Genomic DNA, 15,016 nt, shown 5'->3' with positions numbered 1-15,016 from the left:
GTGGGGTGGCTGCCTGACTGTCCTCTTGCCCTCAGATGCCAGCTGCTCTTCCTCTGAGGTGGCAGGGGCCGAGGAAGCCATTCCGCTGCATTAGTTTTTCAGTATTGGGGCTTTTCCAGGCAGCTTATTCTATAGTGACTTCTGATTGAATTCTACAGTGCTCAACCTTTTGAACTGGATTGAAATTTGGTCTGTGACCCAGCATAGGCTCTGACTGGTTGACCAATCCTTCCAAGTGTATCAGAAAAGAACGTATGCCCTGCGGTGCTGGGCTGATGGTCTGAGGAGGTTGAGATGGTTTTCTGGGTGTCTGCAGCTTCCTGGATTCAGTACCACCTGCTCCATTGGTCTCCAGCAAGGATGCAGACCTGTCCCTCAGTTTTTACCATGTGCATTTTGTTCTGTGTGGTGTGACTTTACAGTTCTGTCTTCTGGAGGAAGTGATGACCCCTTTGTCATCAGGAGCACATCCCTGTCCCATCGCCATGCACCTTGTTTGGAAGCCTATTTTGTCTGTTGCCAGGGGCTGCCGTTTTTCTTTGCTTTCTACTCCTATCCCTGACTGTTTATCTCCAGTACATCTCTTACAGGCACCGTATGGTTGGGCTTGCTTTTTCAAATCCATTCTGACAGCCTCTGCTTTTTAATTGGACAGTTTAGCTCCCATATGTTTATTTCTGTGATTGACAGGGTTGGTTTTAGATCCAGTGTCTTGCCACATCCTTCTGATTTGTCTGCTAGGCATAGTGACGATTACAGAAGGTCTGCTTCCCCTCTCATCCCCACTCTGCTGGAGGTGGAAGGAGCGAGCATGGCAGCGAGTTGAATCTCACCTCCTCGGTGTGGCTAAGGCATTATTATACCGTCTGCTGCACCTCTTGCTGCAGCCCCCCTGCCCTGGCCCATTAGCTTTCCCTTTGCAGATGACGTTGCCTCACTCATTCCAGCCAAAGTCTTTCTTTTGCTGTTCCTTCTGTGTGGAGCGCTGCCACCTGCTCTGCCTGGACTGCCCCCACCTTGGCCCCTAGCTCCCAGGCTCATCTTCTGAAGCTCCCTTATTTTTTTCTCCACATCACGGCAATCCTAGGGATCCACATAGCCATGAGCTATGTTTATTCCTCAGACTCTCCAGGAGGGCCCTTGAAGCCACATCCTGTCTGCTGTGGCATGCCATTGGCACATCCCTGATGTCTGGCGTACAGCAAGTACCCTGTTGGTATTAGAGGACAGAGTGGATGAACGAGAAGGGGTAGAAATGGTACACAGTGTGATAGAAACCTCAGCAGCCATGGTCTGTGGGAGTGTGCAGCTCCCCATTAGGCTTCTTGCTTTCTCTTTTTCTCACACCTGGATGTCAGAGAGTCAGCTCTGTGCAGTCCTGGGCAGCAGCTAAGGTTGACAGCTGTTGTCTGGATGGCTCATAGACTCACAAAGGAGTACCCCAGCAAAGGACTGCATGCCAGAGGCCTGCTCTCACCTTTGCACAGCTGGTGGGACATGCCCCATTATTATCCACAGGTACTAGGGCTTGAGCCCAGGTGTGCACGGACGCCACACACAGGCTGCACTTAACCTTTAGAGACACTTCCTTATTTTTCCTGCTAGTCTCGCCCCAGCACACCGGTAATTATTATTGCTTGGATCCCTTTGAGAGTGACTGTGGACTTGAAGTATATAAACCCTAGTCTCCCAAACAAGAATATGCCCGGGTAACCACGGCTTGCTGTCCAGAGCCAGCACATTTAATCTTGATACTGAATTCTCCACTCTGCAGTACTCCAAACTCCCCTGTTTCCCCAGCATCCTGTTCTGGTAGCTTTAATTGTCAACTCTGCACAACTCTATAAATTATTATGGCTATTTCAAGGATTATCTTGGAATAGACTCTCAATCGAGGAATTGCCTGGACCAGACTGGTCTGTGAGTGGATCTGGGTGGGACTGTCTTGATTGACAGTTGATGTAGGAGGGCCCAGCCCACTGTGGGTCGCAGGATTCCCTAGGCAGGTGGTCCTGAACTGTGTAAGAAAGCTAGCTGAGAGCTGGGTGGTGGTGGTGCACACCTTTAATCCCCCAGCACTCGGGAGGCAGAGGCAGGCAGATCTCTGTGAGTTTGGGGCCAGCCTGGTCTACAGAGGGAGTTCTAGGACAGCCAGGCCTGTTATATAGAGAAATCTTGTCTCAGAAAACCAAAAAAAAAAGCTAGCTGAGGACCAACCTGTCTGCCAGCCTGCTGACAGCACTCCACCCCCGCCCCCTATGTTCCTGCCTTGCTTCCTGGGCTGGGAAGTGAGTTCCCTGATTAGTGGGAAGGCTGTGTGGAATAGCAAACAGGCCTGCATTCAGGTTCCTGCCATGACGTCCCTCAGTGATGGACTCTGACTTGGGATTGAAGTCACATAAAACCCCTTCTCCCCAGAGTTGTTTTTTGTCAGCCACAGAGATGAGGCCTCCCCTTTGCGCCCCAGCCCATCCCCCAGGTCTCGGTTTCTTCCTTTTCCCTTGGTGAGGTTTTCTTCACAGGGCTGGGATGAAATCAGGCCTTCCCACATGCTAGGTGAGTGCTCTGCCTCCGAGCCCCACTTTGGAGATTTGGGGCCCAACTCCCCACTGAGATGTGCATCTGCTCACATTTGCCCTGGTGCGATCCTCCACTGCCTCTCTGACCTTTGAACCACAGGCTCTTGTGCCTTGGTTTTCTTGGTGGTGAAATGGGGCCTCTGGTTTTATCTCTTAGGTTCCTTTGTACTAGCCATACCTTTTTTGAGCACCTGCTGTTTGCCTGTTCAAGTCTTAGACACTGGCTGCATCAGTGTAGGACAGATAGATGGTCATTTGGCTCCCTGGTGTTTCCCCTCTGAGCCTGGGGGGACGATGCGGGGACAGCAGCACAGTAGCTGAGAGCCAGACCTGGAACCTGCTTCCTGGACAGGCATCCTGCACTGACTAGCTGTACTTGAGATCGCCATGCCTGTGGCAGAATGTTTGATGAATGGAGGTGGGTGGGGAGATCATCCCCTTCCCACAGCCAGGCCCCTGATGCCTCTGCCAGGCCCCTGATGCCTCTGCTTGCTCTCTTCTTCCCCTTCTTATGTCTGATGTGCCTTGCCTCTCTGTCCTAGACAAAACTCAGTGTGCTGCTACAAAGCACTCTGTCCCCATGGCCCCTGATGGCACTCTGATGAAAGATGGACTCTGGATCCTCATCGTCTAGCTCAGATCCTGGCCACTTAGTGGCTATGTGACCAGTGGTTGCTGTTTTTCCTGGTCCTCCTTTTCTAAAAGTAGTGATGCCTTGGATGGATGGGGTGGGGCCACCAGGGGGGACCTGCAAGTCTCTTTGGACAGTGTCTGCCACATAGTAAGCACTCTGTGTGTATTAGCTATACATTATCGTGGTAATAAGAGCAGACTCTGCTAATAAAGCATTGATTATGCTAGATACAATGCCACGGTAACGAAGCCGTTCCTCTTCCCTTGGGCATGTGGGCGGTTTTCAGTTATTCAGAGTTAGAAGCTGTGGAGGTTTGAATGTAATCGGTCCCCATTAGCTCATAGAGAGTGACACTATTAGGAGATGTGGCCTTGTTGGAGTAGATATGGTGGTGCTGTAGATATGTTGGTGTGTTACTGTGGAGGCGGGCTTTGAGGTCTCATATGCTTAAGATACCACCTAGTATCTCAGACCACTTCCTGTTGCCTATATGATGTAGGACTCTCAGCTACTTCTCCAGCACCATGTCTGCCTGCAGGCTACCATGTCCCTGTCATGATAATAATGGACTGAACCTCTGAACTATAAGCAAGCCACCTCAATTAAATGTTTTCCTTCTAAGAGTTGCCGTGGCCATGGTTTTATTTCACAGTAATAGAAACCCTAAGACAGAAGCTATGTGTCTGTGAAGCTATGTGTCTGTCTGAGTGTGTATGTTCACTTGAATGTCTGTCTGTATGCATGTGCGCAGGCCAGAGGACAACATTGGGTATCCTTTTTCAGGTATTTTCCACTTTTTTTCCTTTTGAGACAGAGTCCCTCCTTGACCTGGAACTTGCTAAGCAGGCTAGGCTGACAGTCCAGTGAGCTCTAGGATCCTCTTCAATCTGCCTTCCTAGTGCTGTGAGGCACACTTGGCCACCACACCTAGGTTTATTTATTTTTTTTGAGACAAGGTCTCTGTAACCCTGCTGTCCTGGAACTTACTCTGCCGACCATGCTGGCCTCGAACTCACAGAGACCCACCAGCCTCTGCCTCTAAGAGTGCTGGGATTGAAGGTGTGGGCCACCACATCTGGTCTCACACCTAGCTTTTAACACATGGTTTTGGAGATTAAACTCAAGCCCTAGTGCTTGCAAGACAAGCTCATTACCAACCGGGCCACCTCCCCAGCCTGTGTCAGCTCTTTGGCAGTTTAGTAGGCATTCAGTGAATTGGCCCTAGAACACTGGAATCTTAGAATAAGGTCAAGGCTGGCTGAGGCAGAGGCAGCATCTCATCCATGATCTCATTTTTCCAGGAAGAGAAACTGAGGTACAGAGCTGCTCAGTGACCCAGGGCTACCCAGTGAGTTGGTAGTTGAGATGGAACTGGGACTCATGTTTCCTGACCGTTGTGGTGATAGTCAGCTTAAATCCTGCCAGGTGCTCTTACGCACCAAGGGGATGGGGCAGGAGATGGGGATGGGGCAGGAGACGGGACTGAGGCCTCTCTGGATGAGTTTGATGTACTGTGTGTCCAGGAAACACAGTGTCTTTGATTTCAGTGACCATGACAGGGGAAGCTGGGTTGTGTTTCTTGCAGGAAGCCTCTGTTGGGTTGACACTGTGGTTAGGTCTCAATGTGACTGAGGAGCAGCTATGAACGAATTAGAGCCCCCCCCCCCCTTCACGATTAGAACACAGGCTGCAAACTGGGCTTTTCAGACCCCTAAATGGGTTTTCTTGGCCTGCACAGTGTTTTAGATTTTTCTTATTAGTTGTTAACATCAAAAATTCTAATCTCAGCACTTTAGAGGCAGAGACAGGTGGATCTCTGAGTTCGAGACTAGTCTGGTTTATAAAGCAAGTTCCAAGATAGCCAGAGCTATACAGAGAAGCCCTGCCTCAGGGGGATGGGAGATGGGAGGGGATCAATTTTATGTCTTACATAGCCAGCTCAGGTTCCTGCAGGCTGCCCTGGCTACAGGCTTTAGTTTGCCATGGTCTTCACCTTTCCCTAATGCTCTGCCAACACCAACAATGACATCTATTTTGGTTGCCATTACGTTTACCCATTTACCCTGTTTTTTTAATAACTGAATAGTTAAGAGGGTAAAGGAACATTTCTTCCAACTTGTTTCTGTCAGACGCAGGAGACAGAGGTTATTTGAAGGACCATCCCGTTGCCTCCTCTGTTTGTGCTGGGCCATGGGCATTTGAGTTGGAGGTGCCTGCCAGCTCTTGGGTGGTCTTTCTCTTTCTATGATGGGGAAGAAGGGATGTAGTTAGAGGTTTCCTGCCTGGCCCACAGTCAGGACAAATCTCTCTCACCCGCCAGGCCCACAGTCGCTCAGACCCAACCAAGAAAGCACACAGAAACTTACATTGTTTACAAACTGTATGGCCGAGGCAGGCTGCTTGTTATCTACTTCTTCTATCTTAAATTAACCCATTTCTGTTAGTCTATACTTTGCCACATGGCTTGTGGCTTACCAGTGTCTTTACATGTTGCTTCTCATGGCGGCGGCTGGCGGTGTCCCTCTCCAGTCTTCTACTTCCCAGAATTCTCTTCTCTCTTGTCCCGCCTATACTTCCTGCCTGGCCACTGACCAATCAGAACTTTATTTACACAGAGCGATATCCACAGCACTTCCCCTTTTTTTTTTTAAAGGAAGGTTTTAACTTTTACATAGTAAAATTACATATAACAAAACAATTATCAAGCAATAATTACAGTTATGATATTAAAGAAGATATCCTAGCTATCTTATATTTGTGAGTCTAAGGTTTTATATCTGATTTATCTTTTATCATAACTGAGAAAATTGTAACTATCTAGTCTTCAACCACATCAAAGACCTCAGAAGGATATAATATTACCTGAGAACCGGGAGAAGGATGCAAGCATTTTTCAGGAGTCTTGCAAGAGTAGACAGAGACAGCTGGCAGCCTGGACAGTCACCTAATGTTCCTTTGTAAAGTTGGGGCATCTGTCTTCAGCCCACAGGGCTAGAGTCCCTTGGTCACTTCTCTCAGTGTCCTGTAGAATGTCTGGCAGTTTCCTCTGCGAAGCAGGAACCTGAAGGACCATTTTGTCAAGCAAAGTGTAGTGGTCACCTTTCTATGGGTCCTGCATGTCCAGTCGATCAAGCAGTCCAGGCAAGAACAGTTTCTAGCCCAAATGGCTATTTTTGCCAAGGTGAAGATAAGATATGAAGTGTTTTCAATGCCCATCTTCCTCTCTGAAGCAAATCGGTGCTGCCAGGAGCAGACATGTCTCACTGTCCAGAAAGTCTAAATTTTAAAAATATTTTAAATGCCATATTCTGTAGGTCTTTGAAGTATTTGAAGATTACCTATCTATCTGAAATATCTCTGTGTATACCTAGAAGACTTAACTAACATGGCTACGAGTATGATTATCATAGATGACTAATTATTAATCTATTTTTAATTAGCCATTACAATTTTAAATGAGCTATATAAACATAATACCTTAAACAAGAGTAGAAATATACACATAATATAACAAAATTAACTAAGTTTGTATCAATAGACTAAAATCTAAACCAATGTAAAACATTTTAAACAAGTTGTTGCTCTTTAGAAGTAAGTTCCTTAATCTACCCTTTCATCCTATTATATCTGTATCCTATCCCCTTTTCTTCTTTAGAAAGAGATTTTATTCATAATCAAACTGTTTTAAGTAAAAATATTGGTTTTTCTCTTTCCCACACCAGAGAGCTCTTCTGATTTGGGACATAAGAATCTCTTAACCATTTCTTTTAGCAATATGTCTGGGTTTAGAGAAGGAGTGAGCCAATTCCATCTCCAAAGCCAGCTTGATAATTTTGGGAATGTGGGCGTAGTTTCTCTTACTACTTCCTGCTGGAGGGGGCCGCTGTATCTTATGGGGATACAAAGAAAATTTTAGGATTATGGAGTAGTCCATTAGGGTGAACCTCTGAGCCAGTTGCCTTGAAACCATTCTGGATGTTGGATCATCTTGGCCATGGTGTCATCGGAGACCTTTCAGGTGGTCTTGGCTGATCAAACCTGATGTATCTTAATGTGGAACAAATCCATAGCCTCTGGCTTTCTGTGGAAACAAAAGCAGAGACTCTTTTCCAAAGCAACATATCCTTATATCCAAATTTTGAAGTCAAGGTACCTTTAAAATTTACATATTTGTTTAACTCAACAGCTTTTATGGTCAAATCTTTTTTTGCAGTTAAAAATCCCAAAGACAAGACAAACCAGATTCTCTGTGTAATATCAATCTTTGTAAGACTGAAACGCCGCTGTGGCTGCTGGCTCTGCTCACCTCAGCTTTCCAACATGGCGGTGGTACAGTTTACCGACAACTCTAGGTCTGGAGCCATGTGTACCATCAACTATCAGAAGCAGTTCTATCAAAGCAGTGTATAGCCCAGAAACTTTTTTTTTTTTTTTTTAAACTAGCAAAGGCTAAATCCAGCACACAGTAGAGTAAAGTGCTGCTTGTAGACTCCTCATTCCCGCCACACTGCAGGTCAGACACACACGCCAGGAACCCGCCATAGTAGCTCAAACCGGTAGGCTGCAGCTTACTTGAGAGAGACAACTAGGAAACTGTTTTTAGCTCCGTCTTAGAATCTTTTTTGTCAGGTTTTAGGTGGAAACTCTTGCCAACACGTTGGGTGCCATTTGTAGTTAGAGTTTTCCTGCCTGGCCCAGTCAGGACAAATCTCTCTAACCCGCCAGTCCCACAGTCGCTCACACCCAACCAAGAAAGCACACAAAAACTTATATTGTTTATAAACTGTATGGCCGAGGCAGGCTGCTTGTTATCTACCTTTTCTATCTTAAATTAACCCATTTCTGTTAGTCTATACTTTGCCACATGGCTTGTGGCTTACCAGTGTCTTTACATGTTGCTTTTCATGGCGGCAGCTGGCTGTGTCCCTCTCCAGTCTTCTACTTCCCAGAATTCTCTTCTCTCTTGTCCCACCTATACTTCCTGCCTGGCCACTGGCCAATCAGAACTTTATTTACACAGAGCAATATCCACAGCAAAGGGAGGAGGTTGTCTCCAGAGGGTCTGATTCTGTGGCCTGGCTTCGTGCTTTCTGTGGCCTGTGGGCAGTCTCTTTTGCAATGTCAGCTGTTGCATAGGATGCGCTCACATCCATCTGTCCTACTTACTGCTCTGTGTTCCTTTGGGAGGGCCCCCAATAGAGATGCCCCTCTGCCCTGTGATGAGGCCCTTGGGCGGGTGCCCTCAGATCTTCCTGCCCTTATATCTAAAGCAAGCTCTGCTGCCCTTGCTTCTCCGTAGTAGTTCAGTGTTTTTGAAACAATAGCCACCAGCAGGAGCTAGCTGGCTATCAGGATTCTGTGGTGCAAAGTGACAGGAAAACCCATCTCTGCTGGGCAGTGATAGCACACACCTTTAATCCCAGTGCTCGGGAGGCAGAGGCAGGTGGATCTCTGTGAGTTCGAGGCCAGTCTGGTCTACAGAGTGAATTCCAGGACAGCCAAGGATACACAGAGAAACCCAGTTTTGAAAAACAAACAAACAAACAAATAAAAATCCTAACCATCTTCAATAAGAGCAAGAACTGGGGACTGACAAGATGGCAGCAGGTGAAGGTGCTCACTGCTGAGCCTGATGACTTGAGTTTGATCCCTGGGACCTGTGTATTGGAAGGGAAGAACTGACTCCTGCAGGTCTCTCTCTCTCTCTTTCTCAATATAAAATCAAAATATTAAATGGGCCGGGCGGTGGTGGCGCACACCTTTAATCCCTGCACTCAGGAGGCAGAGCCAGGCAGATCTCTGTGAGTTCGAGGCCAGCCTGGTCTACAGAGTGAGATCTAGGACAGGCACCAAAACTACACAGAGAAACCCTGTCTAGAAAAACAAAACAAAACAAACAAACAGACAGAAAAGATAAATTAAATGAGGTGTGGTGGTACACACTTTTAGTCATAGCATTCTGGAAGTGTGGTCTGCACAGTGAGTTGAGGACAGTCAGGGCTACATAGTGAGAACTGTCTCAAAAACAAAAACAAAAAACCAAACAGTGGCAACACTAAGAACCAGGAACTGAGTGGCCTGATTTACAGAAGGGTCATGTCCAGGGTGGGCTCTGATTGGCTATCACAGGTCCTGTGCCATGTTTGATCTTTCTCTGAGACTCAGGTGCGGACCTCCCTGTGCCCATGGAGGTGGGGATTGTTCCTTGAAAGAAGACTGCAGAGCATTGGGACCAGAGAGGGTTGGAATTTGGGGTGGACTGTTCCTTCTCTCTGCTGGGACTTCTACCCTAGACTGGAAGTCCTTGCTTCTCCTAAGACCTCCTGCCACCTCTGCATGCTTTCAAAGCTGTAATCATGCTGCCTCCTCCTTGACTGTTTGGCTCTTTCCATGGATCTTATATTAGCACCAGTGGTCAGAGGTCTGAAGTGTTTGCTCCAAGCACAGTGATCTCCCAGGAACTAAGTGGGAAGATGTCATCTCATTGATGACAGAGAAACAGAGCCTCAGAGGGGCTTTGTAACCCGTCCAGAGTCGCACATTGACCAGCTGTGTGACCTGGGGCCCATCCAGCCACAGTTGCGTCTGTGAATGGTGTGTTAGTGGTGTTACATTCTTGGGTTGGGGAATGAAGTGAGAGCTTCCAGTGCCTGGCCCAACCTGAGCTCACAGCTAGTGTTTGTGGAGTGAACCAGCAAAGCCAGCAGGGGCTTGGGGCCTGCTCCAGGCCTGCTGAGGAGTCTAGGCCTAAGGTCAGGCCCAGTGGGAAGCATCCTGTTCTGCTAGGCCCTCCCCTCCCCACACACAGAGATCTGAATGAACAGAACCCAGAATGTTCTGGCAGTGCTGGCTCCCTCTCCAAGTGACAAAGGCATCTTTGTCCTGCCTGGGTGTGAAATCATTTCAGAGCAGGGGACAGTTTAGGCTCTGGAGTCAGCTTGCTGGGATGGGGGCGGGTGTTGGGCTGAGGTGTCCCCATCCTGTGCAGGGCTCTGTAATGGTGCAGCCTGTTCCCCAATTACCCCTGCTTTTATTTGGGCCAGAATGCTTTTTTTTTGACCCTCCCCAGGGTGGGGTGGGATGGGGTTGGGGGTGTAGAACCTAAGTCTTTGAACATGCTAGACCAGGGCTCACTCACTGAGCTCCCTCTCCCAGCAGTGCCCCCCTTTTCTTTATTTTTTTGAGAGAGTCTTGCCGTGTAGCCCAGGCTGGCCTCAAGGCACAGTCTCACTGCCTTAGCTTCCTGGAGTAGGGATTGCAGGTGTGTGTCCTGGTACCCAACCAGCATGCTGTAGACTCCACTTAGCTTGTGGAATGAGAGCGATGTGGAGCTGCCGTTCTGTTGAGAAGCCACACGTCCTGTCCGCACCAGCCTTCTGTCCTTTAGACTACCTGTGAGCACAGCAGCTGTGATACCAGGCTGGCAGGGCTGCAGGGGACAGGCAGAGCGGTGTAAGTGTTAAACTAGCTTGGCTGTGTCTTTAAAGCATCTCAGCAGCCTTGGCTTGGTTCCCTTGGGACTCTCTCAAATAAAATCAAGGCGGGGAAAAGCATGTGGGGCTGGGGAGATGGCTCAGTGGGTAAGAGCCCTTGCTTTGAAAGCATGAAGACCTGAGTTTGAATCCCCTACGTTCATTTAAGAAGCTGGACAGGCCTCATGGGCCTGTAAGCTCATCACAGGGGTGGGGTCAGAGATAGGCATATCCCAGGAGCTTTCTGGCTAGCCTGCTCAGCCAAATGGTGGAGATATGATGGAGGAAGATACCAGAAGCCCTGCTTTGTCTTCTGAGTGCACCCTCATTGATATGGGCTTGTGCGTGCATACACATACATACACAAGCATGTGAAAGATGTAAAGCTGTGAGTTTTTTTTTTTTTTTAATTTTTTCCTTTTCCCAGCTGTGTTTATAATAACACAGTAAAATAAAGGAAACCAACAGGAAAACACAGAAGTGGTCATTAGCAAATATTGGCCTATGACTGTTCATTTACTTGTTAGGCTATCAAGCAGGCTTTTTAAAGAATGATTTGACCTTTGACCTCTCTCTGGATATGAAGACAATCCCAATGTTTAGGGAGAAAACCAACAATGAAACAAAAAGAGCATAGAAACCGGGCTCAACATGATTCCAGCAGGGGAGGTGGAGGCAGGAGGATCAGGCCGGCCATCACGGTCACCCTCTGCCACATAGCATATTTGAGGTCAGCCCGGGCTACATGGGATTTTATCTTAAGCTCTCTAGGTGGTATGTCGGTCAGTTTTCTGTTGCTATGACAAAAAGTCAGTTTAAAGGAAGAAGATACATTTGGCTCATGGTTTCTGAGGTCACAGCCTTGGTTGGTCCCATTGTCTTTAGGACTGTGCTAAGACAGTACACCATGGCCATGGGAACAGTTAGAGGAAGCCTGCCCACCTCTGGGTAGCCAGGAAGCAAAGGAGGGGAGAGAGAGGGGCTCGGGTCCTAATGCCCCTGCAGTGGTATGTCTCCAGCGAGCGTATGGTCTTCCACTAGGCCATGCCTCCTAAATGTTCTGTTACCTCCAGGTAGCACCCAGACTGGTGACTGAGGCTTTGAGGGGAGGGATACCTGAGATCCAACCCACTGTCTGAGGGCACGTGCTAGTCATTCAGGAGCTGGAGAAGACAGAGCAGCAGGCACGTGAGCTCGAGGACAACAGGCTATTAGAAAGGAGCACTCGAAGTTCTAACAGTGTGGAGAAAGCTACTGTAGGGTGGGCACCAGGACACCAGCGTGGGTGGTCTCTGCCTGAGAACGGGGAGGGAGGCAGCTTCATCTTCGCATACTTTTGTGCGTTGCTGCATTAGTTATAATTAACACATTTTCAAATGAGTGTAGAATACATTAATAATAACTCAAGCCTTATCAGCACACAGTAGCTTGGAGAAAGCCATTGTAGGCTGCATCCCAGGCTTTTCTTAGAAATGCTGAGGCTTGAGGCAGGCCTGGATCGCCTGCACTGCTGTTGGGCATGCATGTGCTTTGGCAGGTGATGGTAGTATGCAGGACACTGTCTGGGCCCTCTGCAAGCCCCGAGTCTTGCTGGGTCAGGGACATAAAAGACAGTGCGTTATAATCTGTTGTGTGCCAAGATTGAGGCCATCCTCACCCCGTGGCCAGCTCTGCTGGGTGTCTTGCATTGCTCTCCCATCCTTTCACTGTCTCTAATGTGGCCCTGTATTCTTCTGGCCCTGCCAGACTTCAGAGCAGCTCAGCCCCATCTTTAGCCCCACTCTGCTGGGATGTTGCTTCTTGGGAGAGTCCCTTCCCTGATTGTCCCACCCATGTGTACGTAGGGTTGGCGCCATGGAGTTCTCATCCACTCCGAGTACTTATGAGGAGCTGGTCCCACACCGAGTGTCTGTGGCCCTCCTTGTCCCCCATTACTCCATTCCTTAGGGAACCTTTTGCCTGGTACACCTTGACCTTGGCCCTGGAGATGCTAGGCCCATGGCCTGGATCATAGTGGGTGTTAAGGGGGTGTGCCATGCTCCCTTGTCAAAGAGCTTCCCAGTCTGAAGGCCCAAAGTGTGGAAGCCTGTTTGTCTTTCTCCTCATGTCCAGTTATGTGACTTGGGGCAAGACATTTCTCTCTGTCTCTGTGTCTGTCTCTCTCACATCTGTCTGTATAGGCTATGTATCTATCTATCAGTCATCTATCTTTCAGGTTCTCGTGGTAATTACTGTATTGGCCAAGCCATCTCTCCAACCCCTGCATCATTTTGAACCTTAGCTTTGTTCTTCCTAATGTGGGAACAACACTCCCCTCCTCCAATCCCAGTCCACATTCCACCTGAGTCAGGGCAGGATTGGAGAAGCTGTGGAGTGTGCTGCCGGGTGCGTGGTGGGTGACTCACTCATGGTAGGTGTTACTGAGGGTAACCAGTCAAGCCTGGAGTTTAGAATAAACAGGACAAACAAGCCAGAAAAACAGGAAAAAAGAGAGACCCTTTGGAGAACACCCAGAATATAGCCCTGGGTCCCATAAACCCAATGATGGGCCTCTGTAACTATGGTAATGGACACACAGCCTTGGTTCTAGATCAAGGCCTGTTTTGCTTTCCAGGGAACATGTAGAAATGTGGTGGCAATTGGGCTGTCAGGACTGGGAAGGATGGATGCTTCTAGTGGGGGGTAGCACAGGAATGTTGTGAGGTGTATGGGGCTGGGAAGATGGCTCAGCAGGTAAAATCCTTGCTGGGTTAGCGTGAAAACCAGAGTTCAGATCCCTAGAACTCATGAAAAACCCAGGCAGGTGCAATGGCCACTTGTAATGCAGAGACCAGATTCCGGGACAAGTGGGCTAGCTAGATGGGTCAGTGGGCTCTGGGTTTAGCAAGACCTTGCCTTGGTGAATAAAGTAGAACAGTTGAGGAAGAGACCTGATACCAGCTTCTGGCCCTGTGTTGGTTCCTTTTATGTAAACCTGACACAGCACACTCATTTGAGAATAGGGACTTCCAATCGAGAAAATGCCTCCAAGAGATTGGCCTGTGGACCATTTTCTTGATTAGTGATTGCTGTGGCCAAACTCACTGGGGATGGTGCAACCCTGGGGGCACTGCAAGATATGAGAAAGCAGGCTGAGCAAGCCAAGGGGAGCAAGTCAGTAAGCAGCACCTCTCCATGGCCTCTGCTTCAGTTCCTGCCTCCAGGTTCCTGCCTTGAGTTCCTGCCCTGACTTCCCTGTTTGTTGGTGGCTGTCTTTCCTGACTGCATAGCTGCCTGCCAGTCACTACAGTGCCCCCAACAAGACACCTTCCCACACTGCATTGATCCCCAGGAAGGTAGCAGGAGGGGTCTGTGCTGCTCCTGGTATACAGCACACTGTGTCTGTAGCCTATGCTAACCCACAGCTGCTTATGGTCTCCTGAGTCTTGGCTTCTCATTTGAGCAGTGTACTAGGGTTGGGAGAGAGAGGATGGCCACCCAGCTTCTCTCTCTGGAGCAGAGTGGAGATGGCTGCAAATCTCCTCTCTGTAGAAAATCACCCTGTGGGAGCAGGGTCCTTGGCACTGCCCTGGCGCCCTCCCTCCCCAAGCACAGGGGGCTGGGGGTTGTGAAGGCCCATTGACAGGGAGATAGGATAACCCTTTCCTTCAGGTCCTCATCACTTTTGCATTCTGTGGCTGATGTCCTGTTATATTACCGTTAAGGTCATCACTTGGTTGACCTTTGTCCAAATTCAATCTTCCCTCGCTGACTTCTGTGCCAACCTGGTGGCTCTGTCCAGATGACAGCAGAGATCTCTTTCTGAATGTCCGGCAGACACCGAGAGCCCACATCTTCCCACCGTCTTCCCAGCCCTTTCAGCCTTGGCGTGGTGGCTTGCTGTCTTCCCATGTCACTGCCCAGCGTCCTCTGTCTGTCCTTCCTCTCCAACCTGCTCCAGCCACCAGGATATCCTGTCCTTTTATCTCTGCAGCCGCCAGGGTCCGGCCACACCTCATGGTGAAGGTCTCAGCCTCCTTTATCTCCACCGAGAAGGTGGCAGTAGCCTTCCCCTGGCCTCCTGCTTCCATTCCCGACCCTTGCACTTGGCTCACCCTAGGGACCTGTGTAAGTCAAGCCTTGTTCCTCTCTGCTCTGAGTAAAAGCCCTGGTCCTGGTGCAGACCTAGCTGCACCACAGTGTCACCTCTACTCTGCTTCCACTCCTCTGACCCTGGCCACACACGTCTGACACCTCCTGCCTTAGGGCCTTAGCACATGCTTGGTCTAAAATGCTCCTGGACTATCCACACATTCTTTACCTTCAGGCATCTTACCTATGTGTACCCCGCT

General features: G+C 48.9%; 1 protein-coding gene across 1 annotated transcript in view; it reads left to right on the top strand.

The window, feature by feature from the left end:
- Window positions 1–15,016, top strand: part of Prex1 (phosphatidylinositol-3,4,5-trisphosphate dependent Rac exchange factor 1) — a 153,022-nt gene that overhangs the window by 13,613 nt on the left and 124,393 nt on the right. The window lies entirely within an intron of this gene.

Source organism: Onychomys torridus, chromosome 4 (assembly GCF_903995425.1).
Source record: "Onychomys torridus chromosome 4, mOncTor1.1, whole genome shotgun sequence".
Classification (NCBI taxonomy): Eukaryota; Metazoa; Chordata; class Mammalia; order Rodentia; family Cricetidae; genus Onychomys; species Onychomys torridus.
The sequence above is the reverse complement of the archived record's forward strand: the minus strand, read 5'-3'. Positions and strand labels throughout refer to the sequence as shown.